At 60.0% G+C, this 20,000-nt stretch overlaps 1 non-coding gene across 1 annotated transcript; it reads left to right on the top strand.

The window, feature by feature from the left end:
* The first annotated feature begins 13,971 nt into the window (after positions 1-13,971).
* Positions 13,972-14,090, top strand: LOC131867490 (5S ribosomal RNA). Its single transcript, XR_009366043.1, has one exon. It is a non-coding gene; the product is annotated as a 5S ribosomal RNA (ribosomal RNA).
* Positions 14,091-20,000: the final 5,910 nt, after the last annotated feature.

Genomic DNA, 20,000 nt, shown 5'->3' with positions numbered 1-20,000 from the left:
AACCACCGCACCGTCGATGCTCGCGACAGTCATGCCGTGAGAGTGTGCACCGTGCACGCGACCGAGTAAGGCCACTCAGAGACATCCATTTCCCAGGCATATGCCCCCTACGCACTTTTGGTGGTGCACCCCGCACGAACAATCCCGCCTCGACCAGCCTGAACAATTCCCCTCTCGAAGGAAGGCCTCGGCCTTAATCGTCCACGACAAACAGCTCGACGAGGCATGAAGCACCCACGGGAGCCGGAGCACGACGATGCAGAGTCTCGGTTCACAGGAGCCTGGGAAGAACATCCCGTACGGAACCCTTTACCCGAAAACATCCGAACCGCACATGCTCGCGACAGTCCTGCCGTTAGAGAATGCACCGTGCACGCGACCGAGTAAGGCCACTCAGAGACATCCATTTCCCAGGTATATGCCCCCTACGCACTTTTGGTGGCGCAACTCGCACGAACAGTCCCACCTCGACCCCGTATACAAGCTTTTTTGCCTCGAAGAGTTCGTCGGAGACGAAGAAGCAACCTTCAGTGCAACCGTAGCACTCTTTTGTGCAACCGCCCAAACAACGCCCCCTCTACCCTCTGTCGAAACACTCGGCATTGCTGCTCCCTAAGGTGAGCTTCTCCTCATAGGCAATTCCGCTCTTATCCGGTCACGTTTGTGTGCCCGAATTTCGCAAGGCAACCTCCATGGGACATGGAAAAGACTCGAGAAGAGAGCTCGCTCACGGGAGAGAGAAGCCAAGGAGACCACGAGAGTGCTGAGAGTGGGACAGCGCTGAATAGGCGGGAGAAGCCTGCGCGTATAAACGGAGATATATATCCAATTGCAACGAAGGAACGTGCCAAAGATCGAGAACAATGGCAGAAATGCTAGTAACGTGCACTTCGGGACCAACGCATCACCGGAAGACAACCGCCAAACATCGAAAGAGTCGCGATGCTCCGCAACCTACGTGCAAAGCGGTCGCACACCGGGTAAGGGAGTGAGAGCCCCAAACATAGCTGGGCGAGGCGCTCACTCCGCTCTTTAATATCTCGTTAATACCGCCAAGGAAATGGCACAAGCACACACACACAAGCATCCTCGGAAGAGGACAGTTCGAGTGACAGGTCAAATCCAAGAGTTCCGAAGACTACCTCCAGGAACAATCGGGAACAAGACCGATTACAAGTCGTCGAGTCTGTTACTGGGCGAACACGAGATGCGCACAGGAAATCGATCAGCCCTCACAATGGCCCAAGGCCAGAGATCGGACTGCTACGATTTACCCCAACAATCATCGTGCCACTCTTCGCAGAGAGGTGATAGACGCCAACGAGCCCGCGCATAGCAATCGAGGTGTAAAAAGGGCGTTGAAGGCAGGAAGCCTGGACGAAAGAGGCTACGAGGTCACCTCGAAGCGGTCTAAGAATCGGGCGCACTTGGGGCGACTACCAGTGCCAACCCCTTATCCCGCGGTGCGTCCGACACACAGAAATTTCCAAGGCGGCCAAGGAGCCTCCCCGCATAGCAATCGGGGTGTGAGGTTACGGATGCAGCATTGATAGCAATCGAGGTGGGAGGCGAAGGATGCAGAAGTGAGAGCCGAGGGATGTAGCAGAGATAGCAATCGGGGTGTGTGATGCAGAAGAGATAGCAATCGAGGTGTGCGGTGGGAAGGGCCCAGCAGCCAGAATGCATGAAGCGACGGATGAAGCAGTGATGACAACCGGGCTGTGAGGAGAGGAGGGATGCAGCCAAGAAAGCAATCAGGGCTCGAGGCAAGGGATGCATCAAGGATAGCAATCATGTTGTGAGGCGAGATTCCAAAGGCTAAACGTGAGAGGCTGCAGGGTCGACTCAGAGAGGTCTATGCATGTGAGAGGCTGAAAGCAAGGTCAACTCGGAGCGGTCTATGCATCGGGCGCGCTTGGGGCGACTACCAGTGCCAACCCCTTATCCCGCGACGCGTCCGACAAAGAGAACGTTCCAAGGCGGCAGAGGAGGTTACCAGCCGAAGGATGCAGTAGCAATAACAGGTATAGTTCCGCGGCGGCCGAGAAGACTCACCGCATAGGAATCGGGATGCGAGGCGAGGGATGCGGCGGGAAGGCCCCGACGGCTAAACGGAAGAGGCTGCAGGGCCGCCTCGGAATGGTCCAAGCATCGGACGCGATTGGGACGACTACCAGTGCCAACCCCTTATCCCGCGATGCGTCCGATACACAGATAGTTCCAAGGCGGCCGAGGAGCCTCACCGCATATCAATCGGGGTGCGAGGCGAGGGATGGGGCGGGAAGGCCCCAACGGCTAGACGGAAGAGGCTTCAGGGCCACCTCGGAATGCTCCAAGCATCGGACGCGCTTGGGGCGACTACCAGTGCCAACCCCTTATCCCGCGATGCGTCCGATACACAGATGGTTCCAAGGCGGCCGAGGAGCCTCACCGCATAGCAATCGGGGGTGCGAGGCGAGGGATGGGGCGGGAAGGCCCCAACGGCTAGACGGAAGAGGCTTCAGGGCCGCCTCGGAATGGTCCAAGCATCGGACGCGCTTGGGGCGACTACCAGTGACAACCCCTCATCCCGCGATGCGTCCGATACGAAGATGGTTCCAAGGCGGCCGAGGAGCCTCACCGCATAGCAATCGGGGTGCGAGGTGGGGGATGCGGCGAGATGGCCCCAACGGCTAGACGGAAGAGGCCACAGGGCCGCGTCGGAATAGTCCAAGCATCGGACGCGCTTGGGGCGACTACCAGTGACAACCCCTTATCCCGCGATGCGTCCGATACGAAGATAGTTCCAAGGCGGCCGAGGAGCCTCACCGCATAGCAATCCGGGTGCGAGGTGGGGGATGCGGCGAGATGGCCCCAACGGCTAGACGGAAGAGGCTGCAGGGCCGCCTCGGAATAGTCCAAGCATCGGACGCGCTTGGGGCGACTACCAGTGACAACCCCTTATCCCGCGATGCTTCCGATACGAAGACAGTTCCAAGGCGGCCGAGGAGCCTCACCGCATAGCAATGGGGGTGCGAGGTGAGGGATGCGGCGAGATGGCCCCAACGGCTAGACGGAAGAGGCCACAGGGCCGCCTCGGAATAGTCCAAGCATCGGACGCGCTTGGGGCGACTACCAGTGACAACCCCTTATCCCGCGATGCATCCGATACGAAGATAGTTCCCAGGCGGCCGAGGAGCCTCACCGCATAGCAATCGGGGTGCGAGGCGAGGGATGCGGCGAGATGGCCCCAAAGGGTAGACGGAAGAGGCTGCGGGGCCGCCTCGGAATAGTCCAAGCATCGAACGCGCTTGGGGCGACTACCACTGCCAACCCCTTATCCCGCGATGCGTCCGATACACAGATAGTTCCGAGGCGGCCGAGGAGCTGGGGGATGCGGCGAGATGGCCCCAACGGCTAGACGGAAGAGGCTGCAGGGCCGCCTCGGAATAGTCCAAGCATCGGACGCGCTTGGGGCGACTACCAGTGACAACCCCTTATCCCGCGATGCGTCCGATACACAGATAGTTCCGAGGCGGCCAAGGAGCCTCACCGCATAGCAATCGTGGTGCGAGGTGGGGGATGCAGCGAGATGGCCCCAACGGCTAGACGGAAGAGGCTGCAGGGCCGCCTCGGAATGGTCCAAGCATCGGACGCGCTTGGGGCGACTACCACTGCCAACCCCTTATCCCGCGATGCGTCCGATACACAGATAGTTCCAAGGCGGCCGAGGAGCCTCACCGAATAGCAATCGGGGTGCGAGGCGAGGGATGCGGCGAGAAAGCCCCAACGGCTAGAGGGAAGAGGCTTCAGGTCCGCCTCGGAATGGTCCAAGCATCGGACGCGCTTGGGGCGACTACCAGTGACAACCCCTTATCCCGCGACGCGTCCGATACACAGATAGTTCCAAGGCGGCCGAGGAGCCTCACCGCATAGCAATCGGGGTGCGAGGCGAGGGATGCGGCGAGAAGGACCCAACGGCTAGACGGAAGAGGCTTCAGGGCCGCCTCGGAATGGTCCAAGCATCGGACGCGCTTGGGGCGACTACCAGTGACAACCCCTTATCCCGCGACGCGTCCGATACACAGATAGTTCCAAGGCGGCCGAGGAGCCTCACCGCATAGCAATCGGGGTGCGAGGCGAGGGATGCGGCGAGAAGGACCCAACGGCTAGACGGAAGAGGCTTCAGGTCCGCCTCGGAATGGTCCAAGCATCGGACGCGCTTGGGGCGACTACCAGTGACAACCCCTTATCCCGCGACGCGTCCGATACACAGATAGTTCCAAGGCGGCCGAGGAGCCTCACCGCATAGCAATCGGGGTGCGAGGCGAGGGATGCGGCGAGAAGGACCCAACGGCTAGACGGAAGAGGCTTCAGGGCCGCCTCGGAATGGTCCAAGCATCGGACGCGCTTGGGGCGACTACCAGTGACAACCCCTTATCCCGCGATGCGTCCGATACACAGATAGTTCCAAGGCGGCCGAGGAGCCTCACCGCATAGCAATCGGGGTGCGAGGCGAGGGATGCGGCGAGAAGGACCCAACGGCTAGACGGAAGAGGCTTCAGGGCCGCCTCGGAATGGTCCAAGCATCGGACGCGCTTGGGGCGACTACCAGTGACAACCCCTTATCCCGCGACGCGTCCGATACACAGATAGTTCCAAGGCGGCCGAGGAGCCTCACCGCATAGCAATCGGGGTGCGAGGCGAGGGATGCGGCAAGAAGGACCCAACGGCTAGACGGAAGAGGCTTCAGGGCCGCCTCGGAATGGTCCAAGCATCGGACGCGCTTGGGGCGACTACCAGTGACAACCCCTTATCCCGCGACGCGTCCGATACACAGATAGTTCCAAGGCGGCCGAGGAGCCTCACCGCATAGCAATCGGGGTGCGAGGCGAGGGATGCGGCGAGAAGGACCCAACGGCTAGACGGAAGAGGCTTCAGGTCCGCCTCGGAATGGTCCAAGCATCGGACGCGCTTGGGGCGACTACCAGTGACAACCCCTTATCCCGCGACGCGTCCGATACACAGATAGTTCCAAGGCGGCCGAGGAGCCTCACCGCATAGCAATCGGGGTGCGAGGCGAGGGATGCGGCGAGAAGGACCCAACGGCTAGACGGAAGAGGCTTCAGGGCCGCCTCGGAATGGTCCAAGCATCGGACGCGCTTGGGGCGACTACCAGTGACAACCCCTTATCCCGCGACGCGTCCGATACACAGATAGTTCCAAGGCGGCCGAGGAGCCTCACCGCATAGCAATCGGGGTGCGAGGCGAGGGATGCGGCGAGAAGGACCCAACGGCTAGACGGAAGAGGCTTCAGGGCCGCCTCGGAATGGTCCAAGCATCGGACGCGCTTGGGGCGACTACCAGTGACAACCCCTTATCCCGCGATGCGTCCGATACACAGATAGTTCCAAGGCGGCCGAGGAGCCTCACCGCATAGCAATCGGGGTGCGAGGCGAGGGATGCGGCGAGAAGGACCCAACGGCTAGACGGAAGAGGCTTCAGGGCCGCCTCGGAATGGTCCAAGCATCGGACGCGCTTGGGGCGACTACCAGTGACAACCCCTTATCCCGCGACGCGTCCGATACACAGATAGTTCCAAGGCGGCCGAGGAGCCTCACCGCATAGCAATCGGGGTGCGAGGCGAGGGATGCGGCGAGAAGGACCCAACGGCTAGACGGAAGAGGCTTCAGGGCCGCCTCGGAATGGTCCAAGCATCGGACGCGCTTGGGGCGACTACCAGTGACAACCCCTTATCCCGCGACGCGTCCGATACACAGATAGTTCCAAGGCGGCCGAGGAGCCTCACCGCATAGCAATCGGGGTGCGAGGCGAGGGATGCGGCGAGAAGGACCCAACGGCTAGACGGAAGAGGCTTCAGGGCCGCCTCGGAATGGTCCAAGCATCGGACGCGCTTGGGGCGACTACCAGTGACAACCCCTTATCCCGCGACGCGTCCGATACACAGATAGTTCCAAGGCGGCCGAGGAGCCTCACCGCATAGCAATCGGGGTGCGAGGCGAGGGATGCGGCGAGAAGGACCCAACGGCTAGACGGAAGAGGCTTCAGGGCCGCCTGGGAATGGTCCATGCATCGCACGCGCTTGGGGCGACTACCAGTGACAACCCCTTATCCCGCGACGCGTCCGATACACAGATAGTTCCAAGGCGGCCGAGGAGCCTCACCGCATAGCAATCGGGGTGCGAGGCGAGGGATGCGGCGAGAAGGACCCAACGGCTAGACGGAAGAGGCTTCAGGGCCGCCTCGGAATGGTCCAAGCATCGGACGCGCTTGGGGCGACTACCAGTGACAACCCCTTATCCCGCGACGCGTCCGATACACAGATAGTTCCAATGCGGCCGAGGAGCCTCACCGCATAGCAATCGGGGTGCGAGTCGAGGGATGCGGCGAGAAGGACCCAACGGCTAGACGGAAGAGGCTTCAGGGCCGCCTCGGAATGGTCCAAGCATCGGACGCGCTTGGGGCGACTACCAGTGACAACCCCTTATCCCGCGATGCGTCTGATACACAGATAGTTCCAAGGCGGCCGAGGAGCCTCACCGCATAGCAATCGGGGTGCGAGGCAAGGGATGCGGCGAGAAGGACCCAACGGCTAGACGGAAGAGGCTTCAGGGCCGCCTCGGAATGGTCCAAGCATCGGACGCGCTTGGGGCGACTACCGTTGCCAACCCCTTATCCCGCGATGCGTCTGATACACAGATAGTTCCGAGGCGGCCGAGGAGCCTCACCGCATAGCAATCGGGTTGCGAGGCAGATTATTGGGAAGGGAACCCCCTGGGATGCGGCTCAAGCAGTGCCCAAAGGGACTGGAATGCGGAATCACATCGAGAGACCCAAATGCTATACGAGGGCTCAAATCGAATTATCGATTTGGCCACGACATGGACGCATCGGAACGACTACCTTTGCCGAACCACTCGCAATTGCATCCATACCGAAACCAATAGACATTTCCGTTAGAGCCCTCGCATAGCATTCGGGAATCTCGCATGCCCCTCTAAATCGACCAATGCTGGCGCTCAACGAAAATCCGAGCGCTACCACCGTTCGAGCGCCAGCATTGGTCGAGTTAGAGGGGCACGGGGGAGAATGCTCCAGTCAACACCTCCCCTATATAAGTTATTTGTCCGATTCTCGCACAACCGTAGTCTGCCTCGTCGAATCAAACAACGGTCCCAGATTCCGACTTCCGTTCCGTAGAGACCCAAAAGCTAGATGGAGGCTCGCAAGAAAGAGAGTCGGCGCATAGCAATCGGGTTTCTCGAACGTTTAGGGACCGAGCTCACTTGCGGATAGGGCAAAATCCGCCAAGCAACCCAAAAGCTAGACGGGGGCTCGAATCGAATCGCCTAGGCGGCCACAACAACGACGTGTTGGATCGACTACCAGTGCCAAACCATTCAGCAAGACTAGTCTGTGTCGAGGCCGGATAGAGATTCTCAGAGAGCGCCCGTATAGCATTTAGGAGACCTGCCGCGTCCCTCACACTCGACAAATGGTGGTGCACGTTTATAAATCCGAGCGATCCCAACCCTTTCAAGCACCAACATCGGTCGAGATAGAGGGGCACGGAGGGGGCTGCGTGAGACAACACAGTCCCCTATATAAGTTATTTGTCCGATTCTCACACATCCGAAGAATGGTCATCAAATCGGACAACAGCCCAAACTTCCGACTTCCGTCCCAGAAAGCCCAAGAGCTATCTAAAACGTTCATGGCCGGAACTCGATCGCGGCTATACCAGTCCGCCAAGCAACCCAAAAGCTAGACTGGAGCTCTAGTCGAATCACCTCTGTGGCCATTGCAAGGACGTGTTGGAGCGACTACCATTGCCGAACCATTCCGCAGGTCGAGTCCATACCAAGGCCGCATAGAGATTCACGATGAGCTCCTGCATAGCAATCAGGAGACTTGCCGTGTCCATCACAATCGATAAATCCTGGTGCAAGATTTTTGCATCCGAGCGCTCCAACCAGTCGAGCACCAGCATCAATCGACATAAACGGGCACGGGGGGAGGATGCTCGAGAACACTACCTCCCCTATATAAGTTATTTGTCCGATTCTCAAGCAGCCGAAGTCTGGTCATCGAATCGGGTCAAAGACCACAACTTCCGACTTTACCCACAATGCAAGTCATCGAATCGAACATCGGCCCCCGAGTCGGACTCCATGCGTATGTCAGGTCATCGGACCCAAATTCCGCCTTCCTGCGCATGGCGGGCCATCAATATCAACTCGGTCATCGGACCCAAACTCCGCCTTTCTGCGCATGGCACGCCTTCAAATCGGTCATCGGACCCAAATTCCGCCTTCCTGTGCATGGCGGGCCATCAACATCAACTCGGTCATCGGACCCAAATTCCGCCTTTCTGCGCATGGCACGCCATCAACTCGGTCATCGGACCCAAATTCCGCCTTCCTGCGCATGGCAGGTCATCGGACACAAATTCAGACCTCGCCAATATGCCTACGTATCGAATCGGTCATCGGACCCAACTTCCGACTTCATCCATACTGTAGGGTCTTTGAGGTTGGCGCGGTGCGCTCAACCCGGGGAGTCGACCCATCGAAGCATACACCTCCCCTATATAAGCTATTTGTCCGATTCCCACACCTGTGTAGTTTGCACCTCTGACCAGGACATCGACCCCAACTTCCGAACTCGACTGCAACGACGGCACCAGCGCCTTGGTGCGCACCTTGCGACGCACAGTCCCAACATTCGCCTTCCTGCACATGGCAGGTCATCGGACCCAAATTCCGACCTCGCGAGTATGCCTACATATCGAATCGGTCATCGGACACAACTTCCGACTTCATCCATACCGTAGGGTCTTTGAGGTTGGCGCGGTGCGCTCAACCCGGGGAGTCGACCCAACGAAGCATACACCTCCCCTATATAAGCTATTTGTCCGATTCCCACACCTGTGTAGTTTGCACCTCCGATCAGGACATCGACCCCAACTTCCGAACTCGCCTGCAACGACCGAACCAGCGCCTTGGTGCGCACCTTGCAACGCACAGTGCCAACATTCGCCTTCCTGCACATGGCAGGTCATCGGACCCAAATTCCGACCTCGCGAGTATGCCTACATATCGAATCGGTCATCGGACCCAACTTCCGACTTCATCCATACCGTAGGGTCTTTGAGGTTGGCGCGGTGCGCTCAACCCGGGGAGTCGACCCAACGAAGCATACACCTCCCCTATATAAGCTATTTGTCCGATTCCCACACCTGTGTAGCTTGCACCTCCGATCAGGACATCGACCCCAACTTCCGAACTCGACTAAAAAGACCGCACCAGCACCTTGGTGTGCACCTTGCAACGCACAGTGCCAACATTCGCCTTCCTGCACATGGCAGGTCATCGGACCCAAATTCCGACCTCATGAGCATACCTACTAATCGAATCGGTCATCGGACCCAACTTCCGACTTCATCCATACCGTAGGGTCTTTGAGGTTGGCGCGGTGCGCTCAACCTGGGGAGTCGACCCATCGAAGCATACACCTCCCCTATATAAGCTATTTGTCCGATTCCGACACCTGTGTAGTTTGCACCTCCGCTCAGGACATCGACCCCAACTTCCGAACTCGCCTGCAACGACCGAACCAGCGCCTTGGTGCGCACCAAAAGTGCGCACTTTTGGAGGGCACTTTTGTGCGCTCCAAAGGTGCGCACTTTTGGAGGGCACTTTTGTGCGCTCCAAAGGTGCGCACTTTTGGAGGGCACTTTTTGGAGGGCACTTTTGTGCGCTCCAAAGGTGCGCACTTTTGGAGGGCACTTTTTGGAGGGCACTTTTCTGCGCTCCAAAGGTGCGCACTTTTGGAGGGCACTTTTTGGAGGGCACTTTTCTGCGCTCCAAAGGTGCGCACTTTTGGAGGGCACTTTTTGGAGGGCACTTTTCTGCGCTCCAAAGGTGCGCACTTTTGGAGGGCACTTTTTGGAGGGCACTTTTCTGCGCTCCAAAGGTGCGCACTTTTGGAGGGCACTTTTGTGCACTCCAAAGGTGCACACTTTTGGAGGGCACTTTTTGGAGGGCACTTTTCTGCACTCCAAAGGTGCGCACTTTTGGAGGGCACTTTTTGGAGGGCACTTTTGTGCGCTCCAAAGGTGCGCACTTTTGGAGGGCACTTTTTGGAGGGCACTTTTGTGCGCTCCAAAGGTGCGCACTTTTGGAGGGCACTTTTGTGCACTCCAAAGGTGCGCACTTTTGGAGGGCACTTTTCCTGCGCTCCAAAGGTGCACACCTAGGTGAGCACCTTCGACCACACCTTGTAGCACACCAAACTCTGACTTTCGACTTCATCCGCAATGCAGGGTCTTTGAGGTTGGCGCAATGCGCACAACCAGGGGAGTCGACCCATCAAACCCAACACCTCCCCTATATAAGCTATTTGTCTGATTCTCATACATGCGTAGCCTGCAGGAGCAATTAGGACATCGACCCCAACTTTCGGCTTCTAAACGAAAACAAGGTCTTTGAGGTTGGTGTAATGCGAACAACTAGGGGAGTCAACCCATCAAACCCAACACCTCCCCTATATAAGCTATTTGTCTGATTCTCATACATGTGTAGTCTACAGGAGCAATTAGGACATCGACCCCAACTTTTGACTTCTTAACGAAAACAAGGTCTTTGAGGTTGACGTAATGCGCACAACCAGGGGAGTCGACCCATCAAACCCAACACCTCCCCTATATAAGCTATTTGTCCGATTCTCATACATGTGTAGCCTACAGGAGCCATTAGGACATTGACCCCAACTTTTGACTTCTTAACGAAAACAAGGTCTTTGAGGTTGGCGTAATGCGCACAACCAAGGGAGTTGACCCATCAAACCCAACACCTCCCCTATATAAGCTATTTGTCTGATTCTCATACATGTGTAGCCTGCAACAACGATTAGGACATCCACCCCAACTTCTGAATTCGTCTGCGTTGACCGCACCAAAGGTGCACGCCTTGGTGCTCACCAAAATCCGACTTCCGACTTCTTCTGCTATGCGGGGTCTTTGAGGTTGGCGCAGTGCGCACAACCAGGGGAGTCAACCCACCGAATGCAACACCTCCCCTATATAAGCTATTTGTCTGATTCTCATACATGCGTAGACTGCAGCAATGATTAGGACATCCACCCCAACTTTTGACTTCTTAAACAAGACAGGGTCTTTGAAGTTGGTGCAGTGCACACAACCAGGGGAGTCGACCCATCAAACGCAACACCTCCCCTATATAAAGCTATTTGTCCGATTCTCATACGTGTAGTCTGCAGCAGCGATTAGGACATCGACCCCAACTTCCGAATTCGTTTGCATTGACCGCACCAAAGGTGCACGCCTTGGTGTGCACCTTGGAGTGCACTTTGGTGCTCACCTCGGTGCACACTTTGGTGTGCACCTCGGTGTGCACCAAAGGTGCGCACCTTGGAGCGCACCAAAGGTGTACACTTTGGAGCGCACCACATAGGGTCTTTGAGAGGTTGGCGCAGTGCGCACACCAAGGTGGGTGTTGAGGTGCGTGCCGAGGTGGGTGGGTGCTAGGGTGCGCTCCATGGTGGGTGCCAGGGTGGGTGCGTGCTAGGGTGGATTCCAAAGAGGGTCATAGGGTGGGTGCCAAGGTGGGTTGGTGATATAGTGGGTTCAAAGGTGGGTACTAGGGTGGGTTCCAAGGTGGGTCACAAGTTGGGTGCCAGGATGCGTGGGTGTTAGGTTGGGTGCCAAGGTGGGCTCCTGCGTGGGTGGGTGCTAGGGTGGGTTTCAAGGTGGACGCGAGGGCGGGTGCCAAGGTGGGTAACAAGTTGGGTGTTAGGATGGGTGAGTGCTAGAGTGGGTGCCAAGGTGGGTGGGTGCTAAGGTGGATGCCAAGGTGGTTCACAGGGTGGGTGGGTTCTAGGGTGAGTTCCAAGGTGGGTCACAGGTTTAGTGCTAGGGTGCGTGTCAAGGCGGGTGTCGAGGTGCCTGGGTGCTAGGGTGTGGATGCCAATGTGGGTCATAGGGTGGGTACTAGGGTGGGCTGCAATGTGGGTGCCAAGGTGGGTAACATGCTCGGTTGGTTCTAAATTGGGTGTCAGGGTGGGTGTGCACCCACCTTGCCCGAGGTGGGTGCCAAGGTGCCAGTGTGGGTGGGTGCTAAGGTGGATGCCAAGGTGGGTGAGAAGGTGGGTGATAGGTTGAGTGGTAGGATGGGTGGGTGCCAAGATGGGTCACAGGGTGGGTGCAAGGGTGGGTAGGTGCTAGGGTTGGTGTCAGGGTGGGTGGGTGCTAGGTTGGGTTCCAAGGTGGGTGCGAGGGTGAGTGTCAAGGTGGGTCACAGGTTAGGTGCTAGGATGGGTGAGTGCTAGGGTGCAAAGGTGCCAGGGTGGGTGCTAGGATGGGTCGATGCTAGGGTGAGTGGCAAGGTGGGTCCACAAGTGTCAAGGTGGGTGCCGAGGTGGGTGCCAACTTGGGTTCCAAGGTGGGTGCCAAGTGGGCGACTGCTATGGTGGATGCCAAGGTGGGTCACGGGGTGGGTGCCAAGTTGCTAGGTTGTGTTCCAAGGTGGGTGCCAACGTGGCTGCTAGGGTGCGTGGGTTAAAGGGTGTGTCACAACGTGGGTGCCAGGATGGGTGCGCACCCACACTGGCCAAGACGGGTGCAAGGTTGGGTTCCAAGCCCGGTCACAGGCTGGGTGCTAGGATGGGTGGGTGCCAAGGTGGGCACCAGGGTGGGTGCACCCACCCTGGCCAAGGTGGGTCACGGGGTGGGTCCTAGGGTGGGTAACAGGGTGGGTACTAAGGTGCGTGCCAAGGTGGGTCATGGGGTGGGTGCCAAGGTGGGCACCAGGGTGGGTGTGCACCAACCCTAGCCAGGGTAGGTCACGGGGTGGTTGTCGGGGTGGGCGTCAAGGAGCCAAGGTGGGTGGCAAGTAGCCAAGTTGCGTGCCAAGGTGGGTGTCGGGGTGGGTGCCAAGGATCCAAGGTGGGTGCCAAGGAACCAAGGTGGGTGTCTGGGTGGGTGCCGAGGTGGGAGCCAGGGTGGGTCCCAAGGTGAGTGCAAAGGTGGGTGCCAGGGTCAAGGTGAGTGCCAATGTGGGTTCCAAGGTGCCAGGGTCAGGGTGAGTGCCAATGTGGGTTCAAAGGTGCTAAGTTGGGTGCGAGGTTGGGTGCGAGGGTGGGTGGGTGCCAAGGTGTGCTAGGTGGAAGCCCGGGTGGGTCGGCATCCCATGGGTGTCGAGTTGGGTGCCTGATGGGTGCTTCTTGTCAAGTTTTAGTCGTCGGGACTCATTTCGAGCCTTAGAGGTCGTTTCTTGTCCGGTTGCCCTGTCTTCGACCTGGGAACCCAATTTTGGTCCTCGGGTCCCATTTTTTTTTGTCTCGCATCCCACTTTTGGCCTGTGGCCTTTTCGGGGTCGATTCTCGTTTTGGGCATCAGAGCATGTTTCTTCTCCTAAAACCCAATATTTGTTTATTAAGTCTCGGAACACATTTTTGTTCTCGTGGACCCATCATGGGTCTTGGAACGCATTTGTGGTCCTTGGGTCCCATTTTGCATCCCGAAACTTGTGTTTTGGTGCTTGATCCCTATTTTGGGTGCCCACCTTGCACCAAGTGCGCACCCGGGGCAAACCGAGCGCCTTGGTGCACCGGGGCAAGATCGAGCGTGCACCCGAGGCGCCCCGAACATGCACCAAGGTGCACTCGGCCCACATGTGAGCGCAGGTCGTTGCGCCCGAGGTGGTGTGTGGGCACCGCGTTGCAGACGGGACACTGCACGCACACGACGCCCCGTCCAGGTGCACGCACGTAGGCCGGGCCGGGTGCACACCCGACGCCCTAGCAAGGTGCGCGCACCCGGGCAGGGCTCACACTTGGCGAACGGGGCGCACTTCGCGAGGGAGGGTGTGCACCTCGACGGGGGTGGGTGGCCGGGGTGGATTCGCACGTGGGTCGCGGTTTGCTAAGTACACACTGCGACAAGCTCATAACGGGTGCGATCATACCAGCGTTAGTGCACCGGATCCCATCAGAACTCCGCAGTTAAGCGCGCTTGGGCCGGAGTAGTACTGGGATGGGTGACCTCCCGGGAAGTCCCGGTGTTGCACCCTTTCTTAGTTTTTCGCCGGGCGTCGCAATGCTATTTGAATAAACCTTTTGCCCGTTTGCGTTCTTGTCGGGGCCGGGCCGGGCCGGGGTGCGCTGCCCGCACTACCGCGCGCGCGGGGGGCGACACCGAGCGCGCACCCGAGGCGCCCCGAGCACACAGGCCACGGTGCAACCCGGGCGTTGTGCGCGCACCCCGGTGCGCCCGAGGTGCTGCGCGCGCACCCAGGTGAAATCGGTGTGCACCTCGGCCAGTGCGCGCTCGGTCGAGTCGCGCACGTTGGCCAAGGTGCACGGTGATGTTTCTTACTCTAAGGTTCCGCACCAGACGCCCGGGACAGGTGAGCGAAGCTGGGCGGGGCCGGGTGCGCGGCCGGGGCAGGTGCACGCAGCTGGAGAGAGCTTTGGAGCACACCAGAGGTGCGCACCTTGGAGCACACTTCGGAGCGCACCAATGATGCGCTCCATTCAAAAGTTTCCTGAAAAGGCAAAAAAAGTTGAGATTATAGAATTTCCCACTTGAGAGATTGTAAAAAAAAAAAATTTAAAATGAAGGAAACGCGGGTGCCAAGGTGTGCGCGCCCGGGTGCGCAGCCCAGCCAAGGTGTGCGCACCAAGGCGCCCACCCTGGCGAAGGTGCACGCAAGGTGCGCACCCGAGGCAAACCGGACAATTAACCCAACTTTCGACTTCGCGCGCACCTGCGCACCTTGGAGCGCACTTCGGAGCGCTCCTTGGTGCGCACCAATCTTGGGCACCTCGGAGTGCACCATGGCGCCCACCAAGGTGCGCACCCGGGGCAAACCGAGCTCCGACTTCGTGCGCACCTTGGAGCGCACGAAAGGTGCGCACCATGGCGCCCACCAAGGTGCGCAGCCCAGCCAAGGCGTGCGCATCAAGGTGCGCACCCTGGCGAAGGTGCGCACCCGGGGCAAACCGAGCTCCGACTTCGTGCGCACCTTGGAGCGCACAAAGGGTGCGCAACCCAGCCAAGGTGTGCGCACCCCGGGCAAACCGAGCTCCGAATCGTGCGCACCTTGGAGCACACTTCGGAGCCCTCCTTGGTGCGCACCGATGTTGCGCACCTCGGAGCGCACCCGGGGAAAACAATGCAATTAACCCGACTTTCGACTTCGTGGGCACCTCGGAGCGCTCTCGGGTTCGCACCTCGGAGCACACCGAGGTGCGCACCTTTGATGCGCTGCCTTCACCAATTTCCAGAAAAGGCAAGAAAACATTGAGAAGGTGTGCGCACCGAGGTGCCCACCCTGGCGAAGGTGCACGCGAGGTGCGCACCCGGGGCAAACCGGGCTCCGACTTCGTGCACGCCATGCTGCGCACCTTGGAGGGCCATGGTGCGCACCTTGGAGCACACTTCGGAGCGCTCAATGGTGCCCAACCCAGCCAAGGTGCCCACCGCGGCGAAGGTGCACGCGAGGTGCGCACCCGGGGCAAACCGGGCTCCGACTTCGTGCACGCCGCACCTTGGAGCACACTTCGGAGCGCTCCTTGGTGCGCACCAGGGCGCGCAACCCAGCCGAGGTGCCCACCCCGGCGAAGGTGCACGCGGGGTGCGCACCCGGGGCAAACCGGGCTCCGACTTCGTGCACGCCATGGTGCCCACCGCGGCGAAGGTGCACGCGAGGTGCGCACCCGGGGCAAACCGGGCTCCGACTTCGTGCACGCCGCACCTTGGAGCACACTTCGGAGCGCTCCTTGGTGCGCACCAGGGCGCGCAACCCAGCCGAGGTGCCCACCCCGGCGAAGGTGCACGCGAGGTGCGCACCCGGGGCAAACCGGGCTCCGACTTCGTGCACGCCATGGTGCCCACCGCGGCGAAGGTGCACGCGAGGTGCGCACCCGGGGCAAACCGGGCTCCGACTTCGTGCACGCCGCACCTTGGAGCACACTTCGGAGCGCTCCTTGGTGCGCACCATGGTGCCCACCAGGGCGCGCAACCCCGCCGAAGGTGCACGCGAGGTGCGCACCCGGGGCAAACCGGGCTCCGACTTCGTGCACGCCGCACCTTGGAGCACACTTCGGAGCACTCCTTGGTGCGCACCAGGGCGCGCAACCCCGCCGAAGGTGCACGCGAGGTGCGCACCCGGGGCAAACCGGGCTCCGACTTCGTGCACGCCATGGTGCGCACCAGGGTGCCCACCGCGGCGAAGGTGCGCACCCGGGGCAAACCGGGCTCCGACTTCGTGCACGCCGCACCTTGGAGCACACTTCGGAGCGCTCCTTGGTGCGCACCAGGGCGCGCAACCCAGCCGAGGTGCCCACCCCGGCGAAGGTGCACGCGAGGTGCGCACCCGGGGCAAACCGGGCTCCGACTTCGTGCACGCCATGGTGCCCACCGCGGCGAAGGTGCGCACCCGGGGCAAACCGGGCTAGGACTTCGTGCACGCCGCACCTTGGAGCACACTTTGGAGCGCTCCTTGGTGCGCACCATGGTGCCCACCAGGCCGCGCAACCCAGCCAAGGTGTGCGCACCAAGGTGCACGCGAGGTGCGCACCCGGGGCAAACCGGGGTCCGGCTTCGTGCACGCCGCACCTTGGAGCACACATCGGGGCGCTCCCGGGTTCGCACCGGTGTTGCGCACCGTGGTGGGCACCTCGGAGCGCACCGTGGTGGGCACCTCGGAGCACACCAAGGTGGGCAGCGAGGTGCGCACCTTTGATGCGATGCCTTCACTAATTTCCATAAAAGGCAAAAAAAAACGAGATTTTAAAATTTCCGTTTTGAAAGATAGTGAGAAAAAGGGAATGCTGGTGCCATCTTGAGCCCGCCCTGGTGCGCAGCCCAGCCAAGGTGTGCGCACCAAGGTGCCCACCCTGGCGAAGGTGCGCGCCCGGGCAATTAACCCAACTTCCAACTTCGCGCGCGCCAGGGTGGGAGCGCACCCAACAACCGGGCCTGGGAAGAGCCAATGCGAGAAACCCCACCAAACGCTCTGACAAAAAAAGAGGGGGCGCTCCAGTAACCCCGCTTCGGAGCGCACCCTGGGCAAACCCAGCCAGGGTGCCCACCCCGGCCAAGGTGCAGGCGAGGTGCGCACCCGGGGCAAACCGGGCTCCGACAACGTGCACGCCGCACCTTGGAGCACACTTCGTAGCGCTCCCGGGTGCGCACCTCAGAGCACACCAAGGTGGGCAGCGAGGTGCGCACCTTTGATGCGCTGCCTTCACTAATTTCCAGAAAAGGCAAAAAAAAGAGGAGATTTTAAAATTTCCGTTTTGAAAGATAGTGAAAAAAACGGAACGCGGGTGCCATCTTGAGCCCGCCCTGGTGCACAGCCCAGGTAAGGTGCCCACCCTGGCAAAGGTGCGCACCCGGGCAATTAACCCTACTTCCGACTTCGTGCGCGCCAGGGTGGCAACCGGGCCTGGGAAGAGCCAATGCGAGAAACCCCACCAAACGCTCCGACAAAAAAAGAGGCGGCGCTCCAATAACCCCGCTTCGGAGCGCAGCCGGGGCAAACCCAGCCAAGGTGCCCACCCCGACGAAGGTGCACGCGAGGTGCGCACCCGGGGCAAACCGGGCTCCGACAACGTGCACGCAGCACCTTGGAGCACACTTCGAAGCACTCCCGGGTGCCCACCGGCGTTGCGCACCGTGGTGGGCAGCGAGGTGCGCACCTTTGATGCGCTGCCTTCACTAATTTCCAGAAAAGGCAAAAAAAAATGAGATTTTAAAATTTCCGTTTTGAAAGATAGTGAAAAAAACGGAACGCGGGTGCCATCTTGAGCCCGCCCTGGTGCGCAGCCCAGGCAAGGCATGCGCACCAAGGTGCCCACCCGCGGTGCACGCCCGGGGCAAACCGGGCTCCGACTTCGTGCAGGCCGCACCTTGGAGCACACTTCGGAGCGCTCCTTGGTGCGCACCATGGTGCCCACCAGGGCGCACCCGGGGCAAACCGGGCTCCGACTTCGTGCACGCCGCACCTTGGAGCACACATCGGAGCGCTCCCAGGTTCGCACCAGCGTTGCGCACCTTTGATGCGCTGCCTTCACTAATTTCCAGAAAAGGCAAAAAAAAACGATATTTTAAAATTTCCGTTCTGAAAGATAGTGAAAAAAACGGAACGCGGGTGCCATCTTGAGCCCTTCCTGGTGCGCAGCCCAGGCAAGTTGTGCGCACCAAGGTGCCCACCCTGGCGGAGGTGCGCGCCCGGGGCAAACCGGGCTCCGACTTCGTGCACTGCATGGTGCCCACCAAGGCGCGCAACCCAGCCAAGGTGCCCACCGCAGCGAAGGTGCACGCGAGGTGCGCACCCGAGGTGCACACCCGGGGCAAACCGAGCTCCGACTTCGTGCACGCCGCACCTTGGAGCACACTTCAGAGCGCTCCTTGGTGCGCACCAGGGCGCGCAACCCAGCCAAGGTGCTCACCCCGGCGAAGGTGCACGCGAGGTGCGCACCCGGGGCAAGCCGGGCTCGGACTTCGTGCACGCCGCACCTTGGAGCACACATCGGAGCGCTCCCGGGTTCGCACCAGCATTGCGCACCTTTGATGCGCTGCCTTCACTAATTTCCAGAAAAGGCAAAAAAAAAAAAAAAACGAGATTTTAAAATTTCCGTTTTGAAAGATAGTGAAAAAAACGGAACGCGGGTGCCATCTTGAGCCCGCCCTGGTGTGCAGCCCAGGCAAGTTGTGCGCACCAAGGCACCCACCCTGGCCAAGGTGGGTCACGGGGTGGGTCCTAGGGTGGGTAACGGGGTGGGTACTAAGGTGCGTGCCAAGGTGGGTCATGGGGTGGGTGCCAAGGTGGGTGCCAGGGTGGGTGTGCACCAACCCTAGCCAGGGTAGGTCACGGGGTGGTTGTCGGGGTGGGCGTCAAGGAGCCAAGGTGGGTGGCAAGTAGCCAAGTTGCGTGCCAAGGTGGGTGTCGGGGTGGGTGCCAAGGATCCAAGGTGGGTGCCAAGGAACCAAGGTGGGTGTCTGGGTGGGTGCCGAGGTGGGAGCCAGGGTGGGTCCCAAGGTGAGTGCAAAGGTGGGTGCCAGGGTCAAGGTGAGTGCCAATGTGGGTTCCAAGGTGCCAGGGTCAGGGTGAGTGCCAATGTGGGTTCAAAGGTGCTAAGTTGGGTGCGAGGTTGGGTGCGAGGGTGGGTGGGTGCCAAGGTGTGCTAGGTGGAAGCCCGGGTGGGTCGGCATCCCATGGGTGTCGAGTTGGGTGCCTGATGGGTGCTTCTTGTCAAGTTTTAGTCGTCGGGACTCATTTCGAGCCTTAGAGGTCGTTTCTTGTCCGGTTGCCCTGTCTTCGACCTGGGAACCCAATTTTGGTCCTCGGGTCCCATTTTTTTTTGTCTCGCATCCCACTTTTGGCCTGTGGCCTTTTCGGGGTCGATTCTCGTTTTGGGCATCAGAGCATGTTTCTTCTCCTAAAACCCAATATTTGTTTATTAAGTCTCGGAACACATTTTTGTTCTCGTGGACCCATCATGGGTCTTGGAACGCATTTGTGGTCCTTGGGTCCCATTTTGCATCCCGAAACTTGTGTTTTGGTGCTTGATCCCTATTTTGGGTGCCCACCTTGCACCAAGTGCGCACCCGGGGCAAACCGAGCGCCTTGGTGCACCGGGGCAAGATCGAGCGTGCACCCGAGGCGCCCCGAACATGCACCAAGGTGCACTCGGCCCACATGTGAGCGCAGGTCGTTGCGCCCGAGGTGGTGTGTGGGCACCGCGTTGCAGACGGGACACTGCACGCACACGACGCCCCGTCCAGGTGCACGCACGTAGGCCGGGCCGGGTGCACACCCGACGCCCTAGCAAGGTGCGCGCACCCGGGCAGGGCTCACACTTGGCGAACGGGGCGCACTTCGCGAGGGAGGGTGTGCACCTCGACGGGGGTGGGTGGCCGGGGTGGATTCGCACGTGGGTCGCGGTTTGCTAAGTACACACTGCGACAAGCT

The sequence above is a fragment of the Cryptomeria japonica genome, unplaced genomic scaffold, assembly GCF_030272615.1.
Source record: "Cryptomeria japonica unplaced genomic scaffold, Sugi_1.0 HiC_scaffold_173, whole genome shotgun sequence".
NCBI classification, from domain to species: Eukaryota; Viridiplantae; Streptophyta; class Pinopsida; order Cupressales; family Cupressaceae; genus Cryptomeria; species Cryptomeria japonica.
This window is presented reverse-complemented; position numbering and strand designations above follow the sequence as displayed.